The 24,640-nt window shown below is 42.3% G+C and overlaps 1 protein-coding gene across 1 annotated transcript in view; it reads right to left on the bottom strand.

The window, feature by feature from the left end:
* LOC143292427 (uncharacterized) overlaps positions 1-17,222 on the bottom strand; it is a 76,436-nt gene extending 59,214 nt beyond the window's left edge. Inside the window, exon 1 of the mRNA XM_076602700.1 lies at positions 16,725-17,222. The gene's annotated coding sequence lies outside the window, so the exon portion shown is untranslated. The remainder of the gene's footprint in view (positions 1-16,724) is intronic.
* Positions 17,223-24,640: the final 7,418 nt, after the last annotated feature.

Raw genomic sequence — 24,640 nt, forward strand, 5'->3', positions numbered from 1 at the left:
TCACACACAGTCGCTTGTTCACACAGACGCACGCGCGCAAGCACACATACATACACACATACACATGATTATACGCACATGCACATGCATGGACATGTTGTCTCTGTCTCTGTCTCTGTCTCTCTCTCTCACACACACATACTCTCTTTCTCTCTCGCGCCTCCCCCTCTCGCTGAGTCTGTCTCTCTATCTCTCCCGGCCTGCTCTCTATCTTTCTCTGTGTGTGTGTGTGTGTGGGTGGGTGGGTGGGTGGGGGGGTGGGGGGGTGGGGTTCTTCAGTTTTCTGTCATTCCCCAGTACAACTATTATTTCATCATGGAGAATGTTGTCTTCCCTCGCTATCTGAACATTTTCATTAGTTTTCGTTCAAAGTGAAAAAAAATATGAAAAATAGAATAAATAAAAGAAAAGGAAAGAAAGAAAGAAAAAGAAAAGAGAAAACGAAAGTTAAACAGTTTCCATCCATCTCCCACCAACTAGTTTGTCCCAGTTTCAACGGGAAAAAGTGTAACAGGAGCGGTCAACGACCTCAAGGTTGGCAACAGGACAAACAGTTTGCACTAGTGTCCCCCTAGACCCCCTCCCTTACGCCCCTCCCCCCCTCCTCTCCCCACACCCCTCCTGCCCTAGAAAAAAAAAATTGGGGGTGGGGGGGGGAATGTACGGCACTCCGTTTGCAGAAGCTTGCATCTTACGGTGAGGCGGTAAGCCTTGTGCAAAGAAACCCTCCTGGTCCCCCGTTTCCTGCCCTGAATCTTAAAAGAGAAGAGGAAAAAAAATAATAATAAAGAAAAAAAAAAGTGGGGGCGGGTGAGAAGTGGAAGGGGAGGAGTAGGTGGGGAGGGGGGGGGAGTAGGTTTTTCCCCATCTCAGTTCCATGCAGGTCATGAAGAACTGTTTCCTAGGAGGGAGAGGGAGGGGCCTGGCGGGGAGGTGGGTGAGGGTGTGGGTGTGGCGGGGGAGAATGAGGTAGGTACTGCGCAAACTCATTTTAAATGACCTCGATAGCTACTACATAGCTACTACGCACGAGCAGGGACAAGTTGTTTTTTTTACAACAACAATAACAACAAGAAAAAAATACACATGGTAAGTGCATAATGACCTGAAAAAGTCAACAACAACAAAAGTTAGATACTGAAGTTACCCAGGAGAAGACAATGTAGCAGTTGTGAAGTATTGGAAGACGGAAATCCATTTCCTTAGCCACTATATCAAATCTAAAAGTACTAGAGAACGGTTGATCTTTTTTTTAAAGGATATATATAAGAGCACATTAATTTTAGTGTTCCTGATCAGTTGAAGTTAGTACGCGATGTTCGAGCAACGGTGTGAAAATTATTATCTGGATACTTCAACAACACATGGCGATGCGATTACTGTTTTATTCGTGTGTGTGTGTGTGTGTGTGTATGTGTGAGCGCGCGCGCGCGCGCCACGTGTCTCATAACATCTTAAGGTTACATGACAAAATAAAACGTATTCTACTCTATCATATTCTACTGTAGCCTAATCTAGTCTCGTCTAGTCCAGTCTAGTCTGTTCCGTTTAGTTCTGTTCCACTTTTTTCGAGCAGTAGAAGCGTCCTGTCTGCATAACAGACCCGTGATAGTAAGTGGTTCCATCAATGGGCGGACACTGACACAACATTCATTTTCAATTAACGAAACACAGAAAGGTCTTTTACTCCACCCCACCACATCGCAACAAGGTCATGTTCCCTGCTTGACAACTTAATCATGACAATTATTAATATGTGAATGCTGCCTTGACACAGAGCAGTCACTCGACGGAAAGGTGAAGAACGTGAAATATGAAACATATAACAGGAGCAGAACTGCATGAACGATCCTAGCAGAGCAAAATTTGTTTAGTGTTGAGAATTTTCCACTGCTGATTCCATGGACAAAAGAACATTCTACACGAAAAAAAAAAAAAAAAAATCCCTCTTAGCACTGCAAGGGTTTTTTGCTTGAGGTACCCAGGCCTACGAATTAGGGCATTTTTCTTCTCCATTTGTATGAAACACCCCCGAAAACGGAGTATGGCCGCCAATATGGCAGGGTAAAAACGGTCATACACGTAAAAACCCAATCGTGTACATACGAACGAAGAAGAAGAAGTATGTTTGAAATAACTGCGTTCATGTTGTTAATAAGGGTTAAAAAATAATAAAACAATAAAGAGAAAAAAAACGTATGGCACATTAAACTCATCACACAAAACTAGGATACTTGTTTCATAATTGAGTGTTTCCATATAAAAAGCAGAGAACAAAACAAACACGAAATGATACAGGACAGTACACTAATACATTCACAGAGCACAAAAAAAGCTGTGAAATTGGCACATCAGTCAAACTCATACACAGAACTGGGATACTCGCTTCATAATTGAATGTCTTCATATAGAAACAGAACAAAACAAAAACCAAATAATTTTTATCCAGCACATTGCATACATTTACAGAGCAAAAAACGGAGGAAAAAAAAAACAAAAAAGAACAACAACAACAACAACAGCATTCGGCATGCACAGTTCACACACAGGGACAGTAAAGAAATCTGAAGAAAAAAAAAAAGCAACAACGACAACAGCAACAAAAGTCGGTTAACTAAAACGTCTTCTTTGCTTCCTTCGTTTGCAATTCAGCTGGTAAGGTTCATCACAAGATGCTTTGTTGTCTGGGTGAAGGACAAAGTGTCAGCGTCAAACAAAACAACAAAAAAATGAAGAGAAAGAAAAGAAAAGAAAAAAAGGAGAGAGAGAAAAAAACAGAGTGTCTGAAAGAGGTTAGATAAACTTTTTTTTTTTTTTTTAGTTTGTTTTCTTTCTATAGTGTTGATTCCGTTTGTTGTACTGTATATTGCCACACACGATTCATGACTTGGAAATGCTTGAAAAAGAGATGGATGTTTGTTGTCTGTCCTCTTTCGTTTGGCATCAAGATTCTTTAGTTGAAGGGAATGATTTTAGTGCAAAGTTTCGGGATCTGTTTCTTGACAGCTCTCCTCTCTGAAGGCCCGTCAAGAAATAAAGAAAAAGGTCACAACAACAACAAAACAAAACAAAAACAAACAAACAAACAAAACAACAACAACAAAAACTCTGGTACACTGGCGGTTTGGAGCAAAGAAAAAAAAACAACTGTAGCCTTTACCTTTGCATTCGATTCACGCAAATATCATTGCTGAATCTTACAAGTCAAATTGTGTTTTTTTGCGTCATGATGGTCGTTATACACACTATGATCATGTTTTGTGTTATTGATATTGTGTGACCTCATAAACAGTGTGCGGTAGGTAAGCAGAGTCTGCACATAGGCAGAGGTTTGATGTTGACGCGCGACAAACTCTCTCTCTCTCTCTCTCTCTTTGTGTCTCTGTGTGTCTGTCTGTCTTTGTGTGTCTCTCTCTTTGCCTGTCTGTCACTCAGTCTGTCTGTCTTTCTGTCACTCTGTCTTTCTGTCTCTCTGTCTCACTCTCTCTCTCTCTCTCTCTCTCCTTTGCCTCTGTAGCGGTTTTTAAAGACATCAAATTACCGAGACCCTTTTCAGTGTTTGTGTATACAGCCAACCATTCATCTACACCGTCTGACACTTTCTGTAAGTAGTTCCCAGTAAATGACGCGTCAAGAGTTTTACGGGCATGTTCTTTGTGTGGTGAGCACAGCGTGTACAAATGAAAGAAACTTGTAGCTCAGTAGTGAGGGGAGGTAACAGGTATGTTGGAAGACATCAATCTCTCTCTCTCTCTCTCTCTCTCTCTCTCTCTCTCTCACACACACACACACACACACACACACACACAACATCTACTTTAAAAACAAAAAAATACAGCTGACAGTTATGACAGTTGTGATGCTTTCTTCTACAACTTCCTTGACCGTTACGCTCTTTCTCCTTCAACCACCCCCACTCCCACCACACACACCCCTCTCTCTTTCTCTCTGTTTTCATCGTCGTCACAGTGGCGTTGTTTTAACTCTCTCCATACGAACGGCGAAAGAATCGACGTTAACAGCGTTTCACCCCAATTACTATCATCAAAATATTGCAAGCGGAAGGCTCTTATACTGAAGAGGTGAATGTTGACAAAGAATACCACAATTCTGACGACGGAAGCTAAAGGTTGGTTCATTGAGACACCCACTGGACATCCGAGGGGTCTGTGTAGAGGAGAAGAGAGGACTGGCCGTACTGAGTGAGTTAAAGGTGCCACAGAACCGAAAAATATACAAACTGCCCCTCAATCACTGGAACGGCTTTCACGTGAAATGCAGTTTTCTCGCGACTGATAACCACCTCTGTTAGTGTCCACTGAACATCGATTTAAAGTGATCGAGCTTAGCCTAATGCTTGCCAAAACCATATTTCATAATAATTATCTGTATTTGGGTGGCAAAATTTCAAAGTTTTACTTGGCATCAATTCTAAAACTTGATATATGAAAGCAAAAGACGTGAACAGGCATACTCTGCACCTGAAGCGAAATATTTAATGTTAAAAAAAAAAAACAACAACAATACAAAACAACAACAACAACTGCTGTTCGAAACAGCGTGTTATGCTTGTTTACAGTCTTGTTTTTTACAGACATGATGGAGATAATTTTCAGTAGGAATGAGGAAGCAATTTTAAGTGCAGTTCAAAAGGCACGCGCAAGAGACAGAGAGAGAGACAGACAGACAGACAAACAGACAGAGCAGGGGGGGGGGGAGGAAGGGAGGGAGCGGCACACAGACATGGCGAGACTGACGTATCGGGAAGGGAGGTCGTCAGAAATTTATGACGTTGGCTTTCGTCCATTGCGTAGGTGGTGGTGGTGGTGAAATTGATTTGCGTGCTTACAATAGGGCCCACTGTACGAGAGAGAGAGACAGACAGACAGATAAAGACAGAGGGACCAACAGAAAGAGAGACGGAGATGCACAGAGAAAGAGAGGGAAGGAGGGAACCACGGATACGGATGTGGATGTTTTATTAAATGCAATTCATGGCCCTCGTGAAGGGGTAAGGAAAACAAGCACTACAGATGCGTAGAAAATAGCGTAATTACCATTTCCATTTAATATTCCTATTTCACGAACATGCATGTTTTGTACTTTGAAGCTTGAAAGATTTGTTATCGTAAATTGTTGAGTTTGTGTGTGTGTGTGTGGTGTGTGTGTGTGTGTGAGAGAGAGAGAGAGACAGAGACAGAGACAGAGAGAGACATATGTGCGAAATAATGCCATAGGGAAGTGCGTATGCCTCGCGTTGCAGGTTATATGTGCAGGCTTACCTTTATGGTGTGTGTAAGAGAGGAGGGGGGAAGGGGGGCGTGTTTGTGTCTATATATATCTCTCTGTATCTATCTCTGAGTATATGTGTGTGTGTGTGAGTGCGCGCGCGTATGTGTTTTGTGTCGTGCTGTATTGCGTTGTGACATGTGTACGTCCGCGCGCTTGCTTGTACAATACTTAGGTATATATGTGCATGTCGGTTCATCTTGTTTGTCATACTGGAAACGCAGAGAGAGAGAGAGAGAGAGAGAAAAGAAAAGGAGAAACAACCTTGTTATATCATGCATTTATGGGCAGAATCTAAAACACGGAGACAACGTCACATGCTTGGCCTGAGGATAGAGGTGTCATGAATGCAACACGTGGACTGGGTGACACGCACTTTGATGACCACAAAACGCGAGACATTCGCCACTTTCAGTTGTCTGTCTCGTGCCCAGCTCGGAAACTTTCACACTTCTATGCATGTCGGTTGTCTCTGAAAGGATTTAGGCCGCAGTGGCCGGGCCACGAAACAAAAGCTGCTTTGTGTGGGTCACCTTTCTTTGGTATCGAGAAGACATCTTGCATCCGTGTTCATGTTTACATACGTTGACCTCTGAACACATCCACCACCTCGCCCATCACACCCCACAGTCTTTTCTTAGCCCTTTTCTTCAATTACTCTCTCTCTCTCTCTTTCCCCAGCCCCCTTCACCTCTCTCTCTCTCTCTCTCTGTGTCCCAGTCTGTCTATGTCTCTCCTTCTCTCTCTCTCTCTCCTCATCGCTCACATCACTGTATTGTTGTATTACTTTTATGAGTGTATTCATGCGTGAATTTCTACCCGCTCTCCATAGGAAGAGCATATCGCCACAGTGCAGCGCCATTCCCCCCCACCCCACCCCCACCCCCCCAACCCCCTCCTTGGTCTGTTTTTGTAAGTGTGTTGTTTTTCGATCACTGAGGATTTTTCTCCAGAATTTTGCCAGTAACAACCCTTTTGTTGCCCGGTTGACATCTTGAAAGTGCGCTAAGTGTATGCTGCACACGGGGCTTCGGTTTTTCGTCCCACCAAATGAGAACCATGGAGACCGCCGCTCAAAGTCTTGTAAAGAGGGGTATAAAATCCTGGACCATATATATAATTATACATATAAATATAAATATATATATATATATAAACATATATATATATACGATATATATATATATATAGAGAGAGAGAGAGAGAGAGAGAGAGAGAGAGAGATGGAATTCGAACCAGCGTACGCCAAAGAGTGTTTTCTTTTCGGGCATGTCTTTGGATCTGCTTTGCTTGCATTTTTGTCTTTTATGTGAAGTGCGAAAAGGACTTTTGATCGGGATGTTTGTTTCCCATTATCTAACTTGTTCTAACCTTCATTGAATGATCATGATTCAGTTAATGACCCGTGGGACAGGATAGAACTTCATTGTCATTGAATGAATAAACATTGAGGCCAGAAGAGAAGAAAAAAGAAGATTAAGTAGTACTTTACTATCTCTTAATGTAATTTCATTAAAAATGACAGAAAGAGTTTCTGATGTTAAACGGTGTAATGTTTAAGCAGAACTTGGATGCTCAACATTACCCAAGACCTGGGCTATGACCGGAACATCAGTATAAAAGTACGTACGTCATGGCTACGAAACGAGGCGGGGAAGAGACAGGCGTCTATTTCCGGAAGGCTGTCACATCCACTGCTGGCCTGCAGTGGGTGACTGGAGAGAACGGGTGGACGGAATTCCTTCACACGTTTTCACCCTGGCATAAACTGGTTGTCTGCACGGGTACAGACTGTGGCTGTGTGCCACATGGTTTTCTAACCAGTCACCTCCATCAAATAAAAAAAATAAAGAGGTACACTACAATATGGCCCAGCTATCGTAATAATCTCACTCTTTTTTTTTCTTTTTGTATCATGACAGACACCGTTAAACTTCGAACATCAAGACGTATACCTACACAATTATGCCATCAGACTTAGAATGTGAGATAGGTTTACAAGGAACGAGAACCTCTTTTGTTTCTTCTTTAATGATTGACATTGACTGATATATTTATACTTATATATATATATATATATTTGTTTGTGTGTGTGTGTGTGTGTGTCGCACATAACCACGGTCCGAGATAAAGCTCTAAACGCTTACCAAACACGGAGTCATTTGCACAGCAGGCTGCCTACGTGGGTAGAGCCGATTAAAAGCTGCCTTGTTGCGCTCATCATTCGTTTCCTGTGTCATTCAGACAGGCTTCAGTTGCACACACACACACACACACACACACACACACACACACACACACAAATAAACACACACACAAACAAACACACAAATAAACACACACACACACACACACACACACACACACACACACACACACACACACACACACACAGTGTCCATAAACCCCAACCAAACTGGAAGAGCCCAATGCCCTGATACCGCTGAGCGCCAAAAGAGTGAATCGTAAGTTACGTACAGGCATTCAATGTCTCCCTGCACACAGACACAGTGAGAAACACGATGCCGTCAGGAAACAGCGAACCAAAAGAGACTTAGACGATAGAGAAAGGAGAGACAGAAAAATGCAGACAGACGAACACAAAAGTTTTGAGTCAACAAACGGAACTGACTTCTACAAAGATGTGTGTGTGTGTGTGTGTGTGTGTGTGTGTGTGTGTGTGCGTGCGTGCGTGCGTGTACGTGCACCACAAAATAGCGAACAGAGTTTTATCTACTGAACTGCATAAAACTTCGCTTGGAAGTCGCTACCGTGAATGCATTCGTAATATTTAGCCCAGGGAGAGTCAGTGGGAGCGAGGGAGAGAGAGAGAGAGAGAGACAGAAAGAGACAGACAGACAGACACAGACACACAGAGACAGCGACAGACACTGAATTAGCGAATCGGGAGTGGCGGGTAGGTGAAATGGTGCAAAAAATAAAACTATCAAGAGACACGACCAAGAGAGAAGGCGAAAGCGGAATAGGCGAATGTGATCTGCACCTCCACCACCCCCCCCCCCTCCAGCCCCCCAAACCCCTCCAATAAACTCAGGGGGGCATCCAGTTCTCATTCTCATTCTGAACGCTGTTGGTATATGAACTGAAAAAAAAAAGTAATTTGTCCACAAATGGGAACAGCAGGACTGAAGTGTCAGCCACAGTGAACGAGTAGGACAAAAAGCATCAAAGCACATGTGTGTACTCCACACAGACCAAAGTCCTGTGCATGCGAGACTCTGGGATCATGTGCATACATCACTTTGACCAAAGTCCTGTGCATGCGAGTCTGTGGGATCATGTGCATACACCAACACACAGACCAAAGTCCTTTGCATGCGAGTCTGTGGGATCATGTGCAAACACCACTTAGACCAAAGTCCTTTGCATTCGAGACTCTGGGATCATGTGCAAACACCACCACATAGACCAGTCCTGTGCATTCGAGACTCTGGGATCATGTCCATACACCACCACATAAACCAAAGTCCTTTGAATGCGAGACACTGGGATCATGTGCAAACACCACTTAGACCAAAGTCCTTTGCATTCGAGACTCTGGGATCATGTGCATACACCACCACATAGACCAAAGTCCTGTGCATTCGAGACTCTGGGATCATGTGCATACACCACCACATAGACCAAAGTCCTTTGCATGCGAGTCTCTGGGATCATGTGCATACACCACATAGACCAAAGTCCTTTGCATTCGAGACTCTGGGATCATGTGCATACACCACATAGACCAAAGTCCTGTGCATTCGAGACTCTGTGATCATGTGCATACACCACATAGGCCAAAGTCCTTTGCATGCGAGACTCTGTGATCATGTGCATACGCCACATAGGCCAGTCCGGTGCATTCGAGACTCTGGCATCATGTGCATACACCACCACATAGACCAAAGTCCTTTGCATGCGAGTCTGTGGGATCATGTGCATACACCACATAGACCAAAGTCATGTGCATTCGAGACTCTGGGATCATGTCCAAACACCACTTAGACCAAAGTCCTGTGCATTCGAGACTCTGTGATCATGTGCATACGCCACATAGGCCAGTCCGGTGCATTCGAGACTCTGGGATCATGTGCATACACCACCACACAGATCAAAGTCCTGTGCATGCGAGTCTCTGGGATCATGTGCATACACCACATAGACCAAAGTCCTTTGCATTCGAGACTCTGGGATCATGTGCATACACCACATAGACCAAAGTCCTTTGCATTCGAGACTCTGGGATCATGTGCATACACCACATAGACCAAAGTCCTGTGCATTCGAGACTCTGGGATCATGTGCATACACCACATAGGCCAGTCCGGTACATTCGAGACTCTGGGATCATGTGCATACACCACATAGACCAAAGTCCTTTGCATTCGAGACTCTGGGATCATGTGCATACACCACATAGACCAAAGTCCTGTGCATGCGAGACTCTGGGATCATGTGCATACACCATCACATAGACCAAAGTCCTTTGCATGCGAGTCTCTGGGATCATGTGCATACACCACATAGACCAAAGTCCTTTGCATGCGAGACTGGGATCATGTGCATACACCACATAGACCAAAGTCCAGTGCATTCGAGACTCTGGGATCATGTGCATACACCACATAGACCAAAGTCCTGTGCATGCGAGACTCTGGGATCATGTGCATACACCACTTAGACCAAAGTCCCGTTATTGCGAGACTCTGGAATAAAAGAGAAGGTTAAATTAAAGAAACAAACGCGACTAGATATGGAAACTGCTCAATATAATTATCAAATAACAGGTCAAGCCAGGTCTGGTAGGACAATGTTAATTTCCTTCGTCTTGGATGATAGACATGTGTACAAATTAAACCAAATACCTGGCACTGGCAGGACTTACTTGCTTTGGCCTTTCATTGCTCTTGGGGGTAGAAAGGCCGTCAACAAGAACCCTCGAGGGTCCCTGTTACATACAGTGCCTTACTGTGCCTATGCCCTGAGTAGAAGGCATTCAATTATCAACATCTGTTCTCTGCGCGCGCGTGCGAGTGTGTGTGTGTGTGTGTGTGTGTGTGTGTGTGTGTGTGTGTGTGTGTGTGTGTGTGTGTGTGTGTGTGCATGCTATAATGTTAAAGCCACCGTCTTAATCTGCTTAATAGTCGCCAGAAATGCATAGTGATTAGTCTGGGCGTTTCTGAGGAAAATTATTTGCAAAAAAAAAAAAAAGAAAAAAAAAAGGTACCTCTAACAAACAACTTCTTTTTTTTTTTTTTGTCTTCTTGTTTTCCTCCTCCATCCTAATCTGCTTCTTCCTTCTCCTTTATTAACTTCATCTCCACCTCCTTCATCTTCCTCCTTCTCTTCTTTTTTCTCCCTCCCCTCCCCCCAACCACCCCCCCACCCCCCACCCCCCCCTCCCCCCACACACACACACCTCCACCTTTCCTCCTCGTCCTCCTTCTTCGTCTTCTTTCTCAGATCTTATTACTCTGCCAAAAACTCAGGTCAGTCGGATGAGGCGTGAAACATATCAAAGTTGCCGCGTGCACTTGGCAGAAGGCAATTAGTGGCGAATGCAGCAAAGACAGCCAAAATTACATCAACGCAAGGGGCGGATCACATACATGTATGCATTCACGCACACATACTCGTTTGTCTGGCACGTGTTGGCTTCTTCCCCTTTGCTGTATAACCTGCTGGTGGGTTTGTTGTTTATCTCCCTTTCGCCTCGGTTCATCTTGTCTGTGAGCGTCTGTTTTTTTGTTTTTTTTGTGTGTTTTTTTATATTCTTTTTCTCCCAACGAAATTAGATTGTGTGGCGATATCGCTGTACCTTTCACCGCTCAATGAACTCCATGTATTATCAATTAAGCTACACATTCATGTGAATGTGTTTTGGGTTTATGAGTACGACGAACTTGTGATTTTTACCATGTTTATTCTGGCACCGTTGCTTCAGAAGCCTTCTTTTTGAAGTGGTCGTTTTTATTCTTTATCATTATTTTTTCTATCTGTCTAGCTCTCTATCTTTCTTCTTTCCTTTTTTTTCTTTCTTTATTTTCTCTTTTGATTCAGAGAAGGGTTAATTTCTAAAATCACAGTTGTGAATAGACTTTGAATGAAATCGTAAAGGTTCTGTGTATGTCATCAGTATTTTTGTCTGCTTTCTTTATATATATATATATATAAAAGCAAACAACATCCCTCAAAAGCTGATCTGAAATATTTCCTCCATTACGAAACTCACAAACTTAACGTTTTCGCGTACCCTTTCGGTTTACCCACGCGAGTCCGTGCGTGCGTATATGCGTGCGTGCGTGTGTGCGTGCGTGCGTGCGTGTGCGTGCGTGTGTGTGTGTGTGTGAATGCTGTGTGCTTAAAAATGCTGTCGTTGTCGCCTCCTTTTCTTGACTCCGTCCCAAATCCATATTCAGACCCCCCGGGCCCCCAACCCTCCACCTCCCCCTCCCTCCCCCATGCTCCCTTTCCCTTCCCCACACCTGCCCCCGTAAAACTGTTCCTTTGCAATCCTCAAGATGTTTGCCAGACCGCTATTACTCTGACAAGCAGGCAGTGATATTTAGCATTCTGGCATCGGCAATATATATATTTATCTGCTCGTACTGCAGTCTTGTTTGCACATATTGCCCTCATTATTTGTGAGCTCTACTTCTTATCTTTTTTTTTCCAAACTTTTTGTTTCTAATCTGCAGGTGATGTATTCAACAAAAATGTCTGGTATACATTTCTCTTTATAATCTGCAGGTGATATATCATTAAACGGATTGTCTGGTGCTTTCATCCGCTGCCGAACTTGTGGGCATTAACTGACTGAGTTTTTTGCGGTGCTGAGGTTTTAGGGGTTTGTTGTTGAAAGTATCGCTGATTAGAGGTGGTTTACTATATAGATAGATAGATAGATAGATAGATAGATATCAGGTGTTGTTGATACGGGGATGGGAAAAAAAAATTACTGGTGTGTTATTGTCAGCGTGAAGAATGGTATCGGCTTTTGTTTGGTGTTGACAGACGTGATAAGGCAACCGTGGTCTGCGGCTTAGGGTTAAGGCAATACATGTCAAAGGAATGGGATGAAGCTTTTTACGTTCAGTTTTGTTCTTTGTTGTTGTTTTTTCTGCATTCGTGGGCTGCAGTTCAAGTTTCCAGGTTCAATCTTGTACATGTACGAGCTTATACGTGCATTACTCTTATTCCAGTGTTAAATCAAGGCACAAAACACATACGCGCGCGCGTAGACACATACACACACAAACACCAGTGAAGAAATTGAGATTTTATGCTGGTTTTTAACTACATACTACATCGAGATCACCTAAATCAGTCACGATCGATATCACCTATTCAGTAATAAGCAAGTCGGAAATATACGAATCATTAACAGGCGAATCAGGAACAGGTGAAATGGGATGACAATCTCTCCCTCCACCTCTTACCTAGGAATTCGTGAGGCCCTGAGGACCTCAAATGCGTAACTCGCGATTTATCTTTCCTGTCAAGGAAAGTAATAATAATAATAATAATAATAATAATAATAATAATGGTATTTATATAGCGCTGAATCTTGTGCAGAGACAAATCAAAGCGCTTTCGCACCAGTCATTCACAAGCATGCATAAATCTAAAACTATAGAAACTAAAGACAAGGAAGGGCAGGCAAGGGAGGCTATTTTGGGAAGAGGTGGGTTTTAAGGCCAGACTTGAAAGAGCTGAGAGTAGAGACTTGACGAAGCGAAAGAGGAAGTTCATTCCAATCGCAAGGTCCAGAGACAGAAAGAACGGAGGCCAACAGTCGAGTGTTTGAATCTGGGTATGCGTAAACAGAGTGAATCCGAAGCCGATCGTAGTGAGCGAGATGGAGTGTAGAGGTGAAGGCAGCCACAGAGATAGGAAGGGGCAGTTTTGTGAATACATTTATAACATAGAGTGCTGATCTTGTACTTTATTCGGTGTGAGACAGGGAGCCAGTGGAGATGTTGCAAAAGAGGAGTGTGATGTGCTCAGATCTTTTCTTTCTGAGGACGAGTCGGGCAGCAGAATTTTGTATGCGCTGAAGGGACTAAATGGATGAAGCAGGCAAACCAGACAATAGAGAGTTACAGTAGTCAAGGCGAGAGAGAATGAGAGAAACGACAAGTCTAGATGTTGCGTCAGTGGACAGATATTTCCGGACGTCACTGATGCGCCGCAGCTGACAGCAGCAGGAAAGTAATTTTATAGAAAGGGACAAAAAACGCTGCGGCAACGGCTAAGGGACGCGCGCCTACGTGCCTCTTTCCACACTTCGTACATGCCGAAACTCGCACTCAAAGATACCTATAAATATGCTCATGCTCACGCGCGCGAAGACTAAGGGAACCAGGGAGAGGAGAGGTTGGGCGGTTCTGGAGAACAAATTCAGAAGCGTATGAAAATGGAAAACAATTACTGAATTTGAGTAACAACGTCATCAAAAACAACTACCACATCACTACTACTACTGCTACTACAACTACTACTACTACGACGACGACGACTGGTAGTAGTAGTAGTAGTAATAATAACAATAATAATAATAATTATTATCATTGTGAGAACAACTGTGTCATACGACCTTGTAAGTATTCTGAGGGCAGTTAACTTGAAGCAAAGTGCAATTTGTCACCAGACAAGTCACGTCACGTCCATCTCTTTGTCACAGGGCAAAATAAATTACATTCTGGCAGCGAACTGGAAGGGAACAAGATCATAAACGGCATTCACATTGTTGTCACATTGTTGGTGTTCGCGTGTGTGTTTCTGTGTGCGTTCGTAGGATTTTGAATTTTAGTGCGTTCGTGCACGCGTGCGTGTCAAAGAAGGTCAGTTGCTGGAGAGTGCGAAGGTAGCCGTGAGGGATGGGTGGGGGCGGGTCGAAGATTTATGTACACATAATCACACGCCGGCATATGCGATTTGTCCACGCACTCACACACACATACGCGCGCGCGCGAACGCGCACGAACGCACGCACGCACGGGCACGAACGTAGACACATACGCGCACATACAAGCATATAAACAAGCACACACGCACTAACGCACGCGCGCGCACACACACACACACACCTGCACACACGCACGCGCTCGTACATACCAAGGCATACACCCGCGTTTTTTTTTAGCTGTTGTCAGGTTCGTCAGTTTGCATGAATGTCACTTTCCTCCGTCACTGATCTGAAGACGTCACTTTCGTTTTCCTTCTTGAGATGTTGAAAAGGCGATATTGTTGCTATGTTTTCTTCATTCCCTTTCGTCCGTCATTCTGTTTGTCTGTCTGTCTGTCTGTCTCTGTCTCTCTCTCTCTCTCTGTCGAATGTCTTCTTATTCAGATTTCTCGGTGTTCGCGGCTAATGTCTGAATGTGCATGGTTTTGCATTAATTTGGTTGAAACTGTTTACCTCTCAGTGGATTTACGTCATTTTGATCTTTCCCCCATTTGCTTGAAAAGTGTAGTGCGTATTTATTTCCCTTACCTAACAAAGAAAGGTTTTGCTTGTTCAATTCCGTTTTACTCTGTCTCTCTGAAAAAATATATATATATGTGTGTGTGTGTGTGTGTGTGTGTGTGTGTGTGTGTGTGTGTGTGTGTGTGTGTGTGCGTGCGTGTGTGTGTGTGCGTGCGTGTGTGTGTGTGTGTGTCTATGCGCGCGCGCGCGCGTGAGCTCGCCGTGTTGAATAACTTACGCAAGGCAGATGCACCACCGGCATATAAAAAGAGAAATGGTCTATTCTGCCTTAAAAATAAAAAAAAGCAGTTAGTATCAAAATTGCAGTTATCTTTATCAGTGGAAACATTATATCGGAGAAAGAAAAATAAAAGCAAACAAACAAAAATAACAAAACAATCATTTAAAGATAGTTTTCGCCGCGTAAGACAGGCAGGGCGTATTCTTTACAAGCTGAAAACGGCCATGCCCCATAAGAACCCGCTCATGTCGTAATAGCAAGAGTGTCAATAAGCGTTATGACCCATGAACACAGGCAAATGAGAAAAATCACAACATTTAACGTAACACTGTCATTGCTATACACAGGTGCAAATGCATAGGTTTCAATAGATAATGATCCTGGGTTGTTTTTTTGTGTGTTTTGTTGTTGCTGTTTGTTTTGTTGTTGTTTTTGCTTAATAAATAGATAAGAACGTCTGAAATCGGGTTCTTTCTATGCTTTGTGTTGTAATAAGAAATATGAATAGATAAACAGAAACAAATTATGTTTCAATACCTACTAGCAAAGACGAATACATGTGCATTCTGGGGCCGCTTGGGGTAGGTGCGGATGAGAAGGTTTTAAAACATGCAGTTAACATATTTTTTTAGCACAAGTCCTTTGTGTATTTCTAGACTTTCATAGTGTTGAAAAAAGTTGTTTTAAACTGAGTGCATGTTGGCAAGCGCGTATACGTTATATCACCTGGTCACCATTTGGTACCTGAATCATCTTTAAGGTGCAGTTTTCTTCAATAGGTTAATTTGTTATTTTCATTGTTTTCTTGTTTTTGGTTGTCTTTTTTTTCTCTTTTCTTCCCCCCCTCCCCCCTATTCTTCATGCCTGGAACAGTAAACAGTCAACTCATATATTCTGTTTGTAACTGCCTACATTACTGTGCGCTGATGATAAAGTTTACAAGTTTGCTTCGATGAAGACAAATAATGGAGAAAGTACGAACTAGATTTCCATACATGTTGGTCGAAAATTAAGAGAAGACATTGGCGATTATGATGATGATGATGTTTAACCCAAATCCATTGTACAATATTTAGATTCTCGACCATGAAATCATAATAATAATAATAACAATAATACTAATACTAATACTACTACTACTACTACCACTACTATTACTACTAATATATTTTTGAATAAAAGACTGAGAAACGAAGAAAGTTAAGATGAACTTGATACCGAAGGAAAGAAATCGAGAAGAAAAATGAGATAATTAAACTAAAGTTGGCTTTCCTTTTATCACAAACATAATAGGGACTAGTTGGAATCGGTTTTTTCCCCCACAAGAGAGAGAGAGAGAGAGAGAGAGAGAGAGAGAGAGATGAATAACAAGAGCAACAAAAAAACAAACAAAAAAAGAGACATATACAAAGAAACAAAACGTACCTGGTGTTTTTTCTCAAGTCGGCCAAGAAAAAAACAACAACACATTTTTGAATGAAAGAGAGAAAGAAATGGAAATAAAGTTAAGATAAACTAACGAAGTAAAGAAAGTGACAAGAAAAATGAGATTAAACTAAACTCGGATTTCCTTTTATCAGAAACGTATTATGGACTGGTTGGAATCAATTTTCCCCACAAGATATTGAGAGAGAGAGAGAGAGGGTGGTGGAGGGAGGCGGGGGGTAACAACAGCAACAGAAAAATACATAACTAAGAAACAGACAAACATAAATAACGTACCTGATGTTTGTTTGTTTGTTTTTTCTCCAAAGACAACAGAAATAATCCACCAAAACACGAAGAAGAAAACCAGCAGAATCCACACGAAATCAACCAGTGAAACAGCTCTTCTGAATTCAAGAACTAAAAAAAACACAACATCCAATCCCCAATAAAAACTACCTTCAAAGAACGAAAACTCTTTTCAGACGTAAAAGAAACCACCACAACCACCGTCCAATCAAAACCTGCCTGTTGTTCTCACTGACTGGGAGGCGAAAAACACAAACGGGAGCAACACACACGAGCAAGTATTTATATATCTCTCTTCGTCCCTCCTTTCCTTTCCCTTGTCTTCTTTCTCAACCTTTTCCCTCTTCGAGTTTCAAGCCGATCTTCACTTTTTGCGGAGTTCAGCCCCTTTCATACTTCTCGTCCGCTCTCCGTGCGTGGAAATATATATAGTCGGCCAGATCTTCTGCCTGCGGCGCACAGGCGCGGCAAGGTTTCTTTCTTTCTTTCTTTCTTTTTCCCTTCTTTTTCGTCTTCTGCTTGCTCCGTCTTCACATTACCTGGTTTGCAAGTGTGGTGTGTGTGGTTCAGCTCGCTCCACAGACCAAACCGTCTGTAATTCTGTCGCAAACGCCTGATAGAGAGGAGGAGGGACGGATTCGGAAAGTGCGTGTCTTGCAGACTCAGAACTGAAAAAGCCGGAACTCGTATTATAGGAAGGACTGACTGACTGACGTGGCTCGATATGGGATGATCGAATTTGAGTTTGGAAGTGAGCAGGGAGGTAGCGGGAATTGGGGAGGGGGTGGGGGGTTGTGGGCAGAAGGAGGGTTATCACTATTTTTATTTGGCTTTATGTTAAAACTCTACACGGTCTGTGTCTGTGTCAATTCCGTTCGACTGAGTTCAGTTCAATGCAAGTTAAGTAACCGGGTTGGCGACAATTATTTGTGTATTCAAAGGCTCGTCTCTCAGACCACACTGTCTCTTACCGCACAGGTCGACACACCTATTGATTATATTGATGAATTAATTTAATTGACATAAAACCTGATAATGTTTAAGCCAAATAAAATAATTATAGTAATCTAATCCAAGCTGATAGGTTTTTCATGCAGAAAAACATATATTTTAAACAATCTTTATTCTTTTTAAACAAAAACCTGTTCAAAATAAGAAACACTTTATATATTTATCATTACGAAGTCTTAATCTTTATCATTTATTATTGGCAGGTCCTGTTATCAAAGCAAAGCAGTCTTGCATGCCCAAAAGAGACCTGACCGAAATTAAAACGTACATTCACGAATAATTATTATTCAATGAGAGGAAACTATTTTCTATAATTTCAGGTAAAATACTTAGAAAAAGACGTGTACAAATACGTAAGTGTGTGTGTGTGTGTGTGTGTGTGTGTGTCAATGTGTGTGTGTGTATGTGTGTGTGTGTGATGTGTGTATGGGTGTGTGTGTGTGTGATATTAAGTAGACAGGCATTTATCCTATATCTGGTGAAGTCAAGAAAGATCAGGCCATAGACTGATAGTATATCATCTACCACACACAGATTCTTTTGAATCATACGTTATTTCCTGAGCTATATGAAGGTAGGATTTTTGTATCACCGTTGTTAAATTGCATCTAAAATTGTTTAAAGGAAACTGGATTTAATTTTGTTTGGGATTCACTCATATTCTAAAAACGTTTATGTATAAATATCAAACATGAAATAATTATGTTATGGTATAGCAAAACGTCCAGAGAAAAAAAATGTGTGTGTGTGTGTGTGTGTGTGTTGATTTCACAGAAACATTAAAACTAATTTGGGAAGAGAAAACAATATTTATAATCTGCCTCATAGCTATAACTTATCCTTAATTCATTTCATGTGTAGCAGTCACTCACAAACTACCTATTTGGACGGATAGATATCGGAATATTCCTCTTGATACATGTATTTACCATAACTGTGATACTGGTGCAACTGGAGACGAGTTTCATTTCATTATGGAATGCCCGAAATTTGCTAATCTTCGAAGTAACTTAATTTCAAACAAATATTTGAAAACGGTTTGGGTTGGGTTTTTTTTCAACTATGATACGTTGAAAGCAGGGAAGTGAGTGTGTTTGAAAATGGGGAGGTTTATCAAAAAAGGGAAATGTTACAAGATGGTATGACTGTTTCACTGCTTTATTCATATCCTCCACGCCCCAAAAGGCGTCAAAGGATCAAATATTGTTCATTAGTGATTACTGTCTGTATGTGTGTGGGCGAGCGCGCGCGCGTGTGTGTGTGAGAGAGAGAGTGTGTGTGTGTGTGTCCCATTTGTTTCGTTTTATATTTTGGGTTTTCATATGTTTAGCACATAAATGTTGATGAGTGTGTTTTGTAGATCTGTATTATGTAAACCCTGTTTATATAACGCGTCAGCATTTGTAAACATTTACGTTCCCTTTCTTATCCTTCTTTCTGTGTTTGTTCGGAGGGCTGGATGATATTCCAGTATCTATGAAATAGCATTCTATGGTATCTCCATTCCCTGTCAGCCTCTATCTCTGTTTTTGCATCTCTCTTCCTCTGTCCCTCTCTCCAGCTGTCTCTCGGTCTCTCTGTATGTCTCACTCTGTCTCTCTCAGACTCTGCGTCTGTCTGTCTCTCTTTCTGTCTCTCTCTCCCTCTCTCACTATTTGTCTCTATGTCTCTCTCTGCCTCTGCCTCTCTATCTCTCTCTATTTGTCACTATGTCTCTATCTCTGTCTGTCTCTCTCCCTTCTCTCTCTCTTTCCCAATTTCCACTTCCCCCTCACTCTCCCTTCCCCACTCTCTCGGGCTGTGTCTACCTTCCCCCCTTGTCAAAAGACCTTTTTGTAGGCAATGATAAATAAAAGAAAAACATTCAAATTTCAAGTTTACCTTCTTTCCTGTCACTGACATAACGCAGTTGCGGTCTGTTCTAAACGCCTTTTCATCCGTCACTGACTCAGACGTACGATTTCCATCTTTCTTGTCTGCCATCACACATGTACGCACCGCAATCAAACAGCGAGAGAGATAAAAAAAAAAAATTAAAAAAAAGAAGAAAGATTATTGTTGTCACGGGGTCCAATGCAAAGTGTATTACATGTTGCAGAAATGGGATTTCCCTCTCTGAGACTGACGCTGGCGATGTTTGGAGCAAAGGACAAGCTAGCTTGAGTCACGACATGGGTGGCAGGCTTCACCCCCCCACCCCCACCCCCCCTCATCCCGTCCCCACACTTCCTTCTCCATGAAACTCTGGGGTAAGGTGAGTGAGTCAACCAGCATCTTTGCTCTCTGTCTGTCTGTCTGACTGTCTTTGTCTGTGTCTGTCTCTATCTTGGTCTGTTATTTTTTGTCTCTGTCTCTATCTCTCTCTCCCAATTTATTCATTCATCCTCTCTGTCTGTGTCTGTGTCTCAATTTATCAATTCATTCTCTGTCAGTAGTTCTCTCTGTCTTTGCCGATATCTTTGTCTCGGTCTCCCTGCCTATCTGCCCTCTCCCCACCTATCTGTCTCAGTAAATCTGTCGGTCTGTCTCTCTTTCCAAGGATCGTACATGTTCAGCCAAGCAGCCAGGTCTGTGAACGGGAACTGGGAACAAAGTCCCTCAAACTGGCATTTGTTTCGGTCTGAGTGTACTATAGACAATACGGTAGAGTACAGTACAATACAGTACAGTGCAATGCAATGCAGTAGCCTTTTATTGTCATTAAAAAGTTAAACAGCCATGACTTCACCTCTTTTTAGACAGCCTGCACCTCCTCCCCGTCCCTGGAACGCCAGAAGAATGACTGGACTTCACCCTCTTTCGTACTTCACTCCCCTTTTGACAGCCAGAGCTCTCACTTGGAATGCCAGACAGACCTCTATCCAACAACACAACCATCACCGAACCAAGACCAAAGTTCTGAACATTAAATGGCGTCGGCCAATAGGTCGGTAAACTCATCTCTGCAACTGTTGTAATGACAAATCAGAAAGCTGGTCTTTAATCAGTTGCTAAATTAACGATTTCTCTTTTACGAAGTTCACTGCGTCATTTACTGTAATTGTATATACCTATTTATTTCAAAATGTTCATATTTGGTTTCACCCCTCTTCCTCCCGGTTTCCCCCATCTCATCATTCAATGTCCTCCCCCTCCTCTCCTATCCTTTAAACGATAGCATTCAAATGTGAAAAGTAATACTTTAACAAAATGATCACAATCACCAGTATGTAGGACGTCCCATTAAACAGAATTCCTCCTCCTCCTCTTCCAAGCTAGTCTTTGATTGAGTAAAGCTTTTTGCGTACCAATGAGGCGGCATGCCTTCAAACACCGTTTTATCTTTAGCAGCAACATATCTTCACTCGCCTTCCGCTCAGTTTTCAATAGCTTCTTAACAGTCCTAACAGACCCTGGTAAGTAAACAACAAAATACGACGTGTCGATAGCCGGAGATAACTTTCCCTTTTCCATGCACAAACAGTTGACAGAAAATGAAACATCCGAGACCATGTTGTGAAAACGATATGGCTGTGGATACGTGGCTAGGTAATGACGTGGTGTAAAGTTTGCGTCACTTGTTAAATATTGGGCAGATTTCCATTCTATCGTGCTCGGCCTTTTTTGACTCACTTGTGTAAACAAAGTGAGTCAATGTTTTAACCCGGTGTTCGGTTGTCTGTGTGTGTGTCTGTGTGTCTGTGTGTCCGTGGTAAACTTTAACATTGACATTTTCTCTGCAACTACTTTGTCAGTTGACACCAAATTTGGCATAAATATAGGAAAAATTCAGTTCTTTCCAGTCATATTGTTTAAAACAATATTGCACCTCTGGGATGGGCACAAAAAAAATAAAGAATGAAGCGTAATTATATGCAAACTGCATTTACTGTTATATTTATATTTTTCGTATTCTCTAAACTTGGCACTTTGATCTGCTATTCTGATCCAACAACTGGAGCAGTCATTATTATCATTTTTTGTTCAAACAGGAACTTCTTTTGCTGAGCATGGAAGTTTTATTTATTTTGCAAACGTTTTGGTGCAGATAGTAAAAAAGGGAAATTACTGTGTAATTAATGCTAGGGGACTTCATTTATCACAAGTGAGTCTTGAAGGCCTTGCCTCTCTTGTTCTTTATTTCTTTCTTTTTCGTTAGGTGTGGAGGGCGGTGTCTGCTTTGGTATCAGGCTTTGAAGACTGCTTTTAGTTCCTACACGACTGGCACCTAACGTCGAATTTCTGTTCATGCTTGTCTTTTTATTTTTACTGGTGAATGTTCTGTCCATTGATCTGAAATGAGTTTTACATGGTTTTTCTCTCGACCTGATGGGCGATTCACATTCAATGATTATTGATAATGAATAGTTTTACGTGAGCTGTACATTAACCTATTTTATCTGGTGGGTTTCCTGCTCTGTAGCCTAAATGGCTACATTTTTCAGCTTGTATTACGACTTGTATCTAAATCGAAACTGATCCTCGGTGCTTCAAATCCATTTTCTGATGAAGATTACCTGAATGATTATATCTTGACACAGCAAATCCCAGACTGAGAGTGAGAGAGATACAGAGAGCGCGACAGGTAGACAGACAAAGATGAATGACATTGGTTTCTGACTTGCTTCGGTGATAAGTCGTCACTACTTTCAGACAAGATAAGTAGTTCAGCATTAACGTCCAGTAGATTTCAAACCGTTTCTGAAGAAAACGCACGAACTCGTTCAAGCAAGTTTGTACGCACACAGTTTATTTCAAGAGACATTTGGATTGATGGTGATGGCGATTGACAGTCCTGAAACAACCCCATTACGATCGGCTGGGCTTTAAGCGATATGGTTTTATTTGACTTGATGGCGGTTGAAATATGAAAGATTAGATAAGAAACAGGCGTATATGTGGGGCGGCCGGTCTGAGGGTGGGGGTGTTGAGGGGCAAAGAGGGCATGTTAGTGTGGTGTAGGCTACAGTCCCTTTGATGAGATTTAACGTTACTTTGTTCAGCTTGTCAACTGATTTCCATGAAGCGTTTTAAACTCTTTTTTTTTCATTTTATTTCAGCTCAGTTTGTAGGAAATTGTGTGTTATCTGGTTTGATCATCCATTCGTTCAATCGTTCGTTGCATTTTGTTTCGTTTGCAAACAATTAAGAGGAAGGAAGGGTGAGACAGTTCAGTTCAGTTACTCAAGGGTGCGTCTCTGTGTTTGGACAAGTCCATAATTATATGCTACACCGCATCTGCTAAGCAGGTGCCTGACCAACAGCGTAGCTTACGTGCTTATAAAGGGTGAAACATAGAATGGATAAGAAAATTACATACATCACAAGACGAGCAAACCAGAGAAGTGAAAATCAGTTTCTTCTCAACAACGAAACAACAAAAGCGCTGTCTGATATATAGGCCCTATCTTGTGATCCTCCATATACCCCAACTTCACTGTCTCTCTCCCCCTCACCTCTCCCCAATTCATTCGTCATCCAACATCCTCCTCCCGGCCTTCTCTTCATCCCTGTCCACACCATCACAGTCCTCATTCATTTCTTTAACTCACTCAGTACGGCCAGTCCTCTCTTCTCCTCTACACAGACCCGTCGGATGTCCAGTGGGTGTCTGAATGACCCAACCTGTAGCTTCCGTCGTCAGAATTGTGGTATTCTTTGTCAACATTCACGTCTTCAGTATAAGAGCCTTCCGCTTGCAATATTTTGATGATGGTAATTGGGCTGAAACGCTGTTAACTCACTCAGTACGGCCAGTCCTCTCTTCTCCTCAACATAGACCCCTCGGATGTCCAGTGGGTGTCTCAATGACCCAACCTTTAGCTTCCGTCGTCAGAATTGTGGTATTCTTTGTCAACATTCACGTCTTCAGTATAAGAGCCTTCCGCTTGCAATATTTTGATAATGGTAATTGGGGTGAAACGCTGTTAACGTCGTCTCTTTCGCCGTTCGTATGGAAAGAGTTAACGTCGTCTCTTTCGCCGTTCGTATGGAGAGAGTTAAGCAAACACGACGCAAGGCTTGACAAGGCGTGTACATAAAAAAAAAAAAAAAAAAAAAAATAAAAATAAAATAAAATAAACCACACATACCACAAACACAGTCTTTGTGAACATCAAAACACTAATCAACGTTGAGGGTGGAAAACTGCCATCATTATCCCGACTAATACAACGCTGTGGTCCAGCCCTCTCATGTGGAAAAAAAAAAATCCCAGCCATCAATCTCCACGGGATAATGCAGTGTTGTCGTTCCCGCCAACACACACACCGACAATATAAAATACAGTATAAAGCGGCAGTGGTTAGCGACGCCAACCTTGGCGGAGTGTGTGGTCTGTGACCCTCGCTGGCTGAGAACAGGTTGAAGACAGCTTGTTATTTAACCCTTTGTCTGTTTGTCTGTTTCAGTTTCGGTTTCTCAAGAAGGCGTCACTGCGTTCGGACAAATCCATATACCCTCCACCACATCTGTTAGGCAGATGCCTGACCAGCAGCATAACCCAACGCGATTAGTCAAGCCTCGAGTGCCTGTTTATAAATGTGTGTACCAATCATAGTGGAATTTTTCCATAGAAATATGCCAGAGGACAACACTCTCGTTGCCACGGGTTCTTTTTCAGTGCGCGAGGTGCATGTTGCACATGGGATCTAGGGTTATCGTCTCATCCGAATGACTAGACGCTCAGTGTGACTTTCCAGTCAAACTTAGGAGAAAAGGCGAGAGCGGGATTCGAACCCACACCGTCACGGACTCTCTATACTGGCAGTCTAGCGTCTTAACCATTCTGCCACCCTCTTCCTACTTGTCTGTGGAGTATGATCAGTGAGATTGATTTTACCTGTTGCTATTTTTTATGGTATACTTATCAGCAGAGTAATTGATTTTGCCGGGGAAAAAAAAAAAAGACTCTA

This window comes from Babylonia areolata, chromosome 1 (genome assembly GCF_041734735.1).
Source record: "Babylonia areolata isolate BAREFJ2019XMU chromosome 1, ASM4173473v1, whole genome shotgun sequence".
Taxonomy (NCBI): Eukaryota; Metazoa; Mollusca; class Gastropoda; order Neogastropoda; family Buccinidae; genus Babylonia; species Babylonia areolata.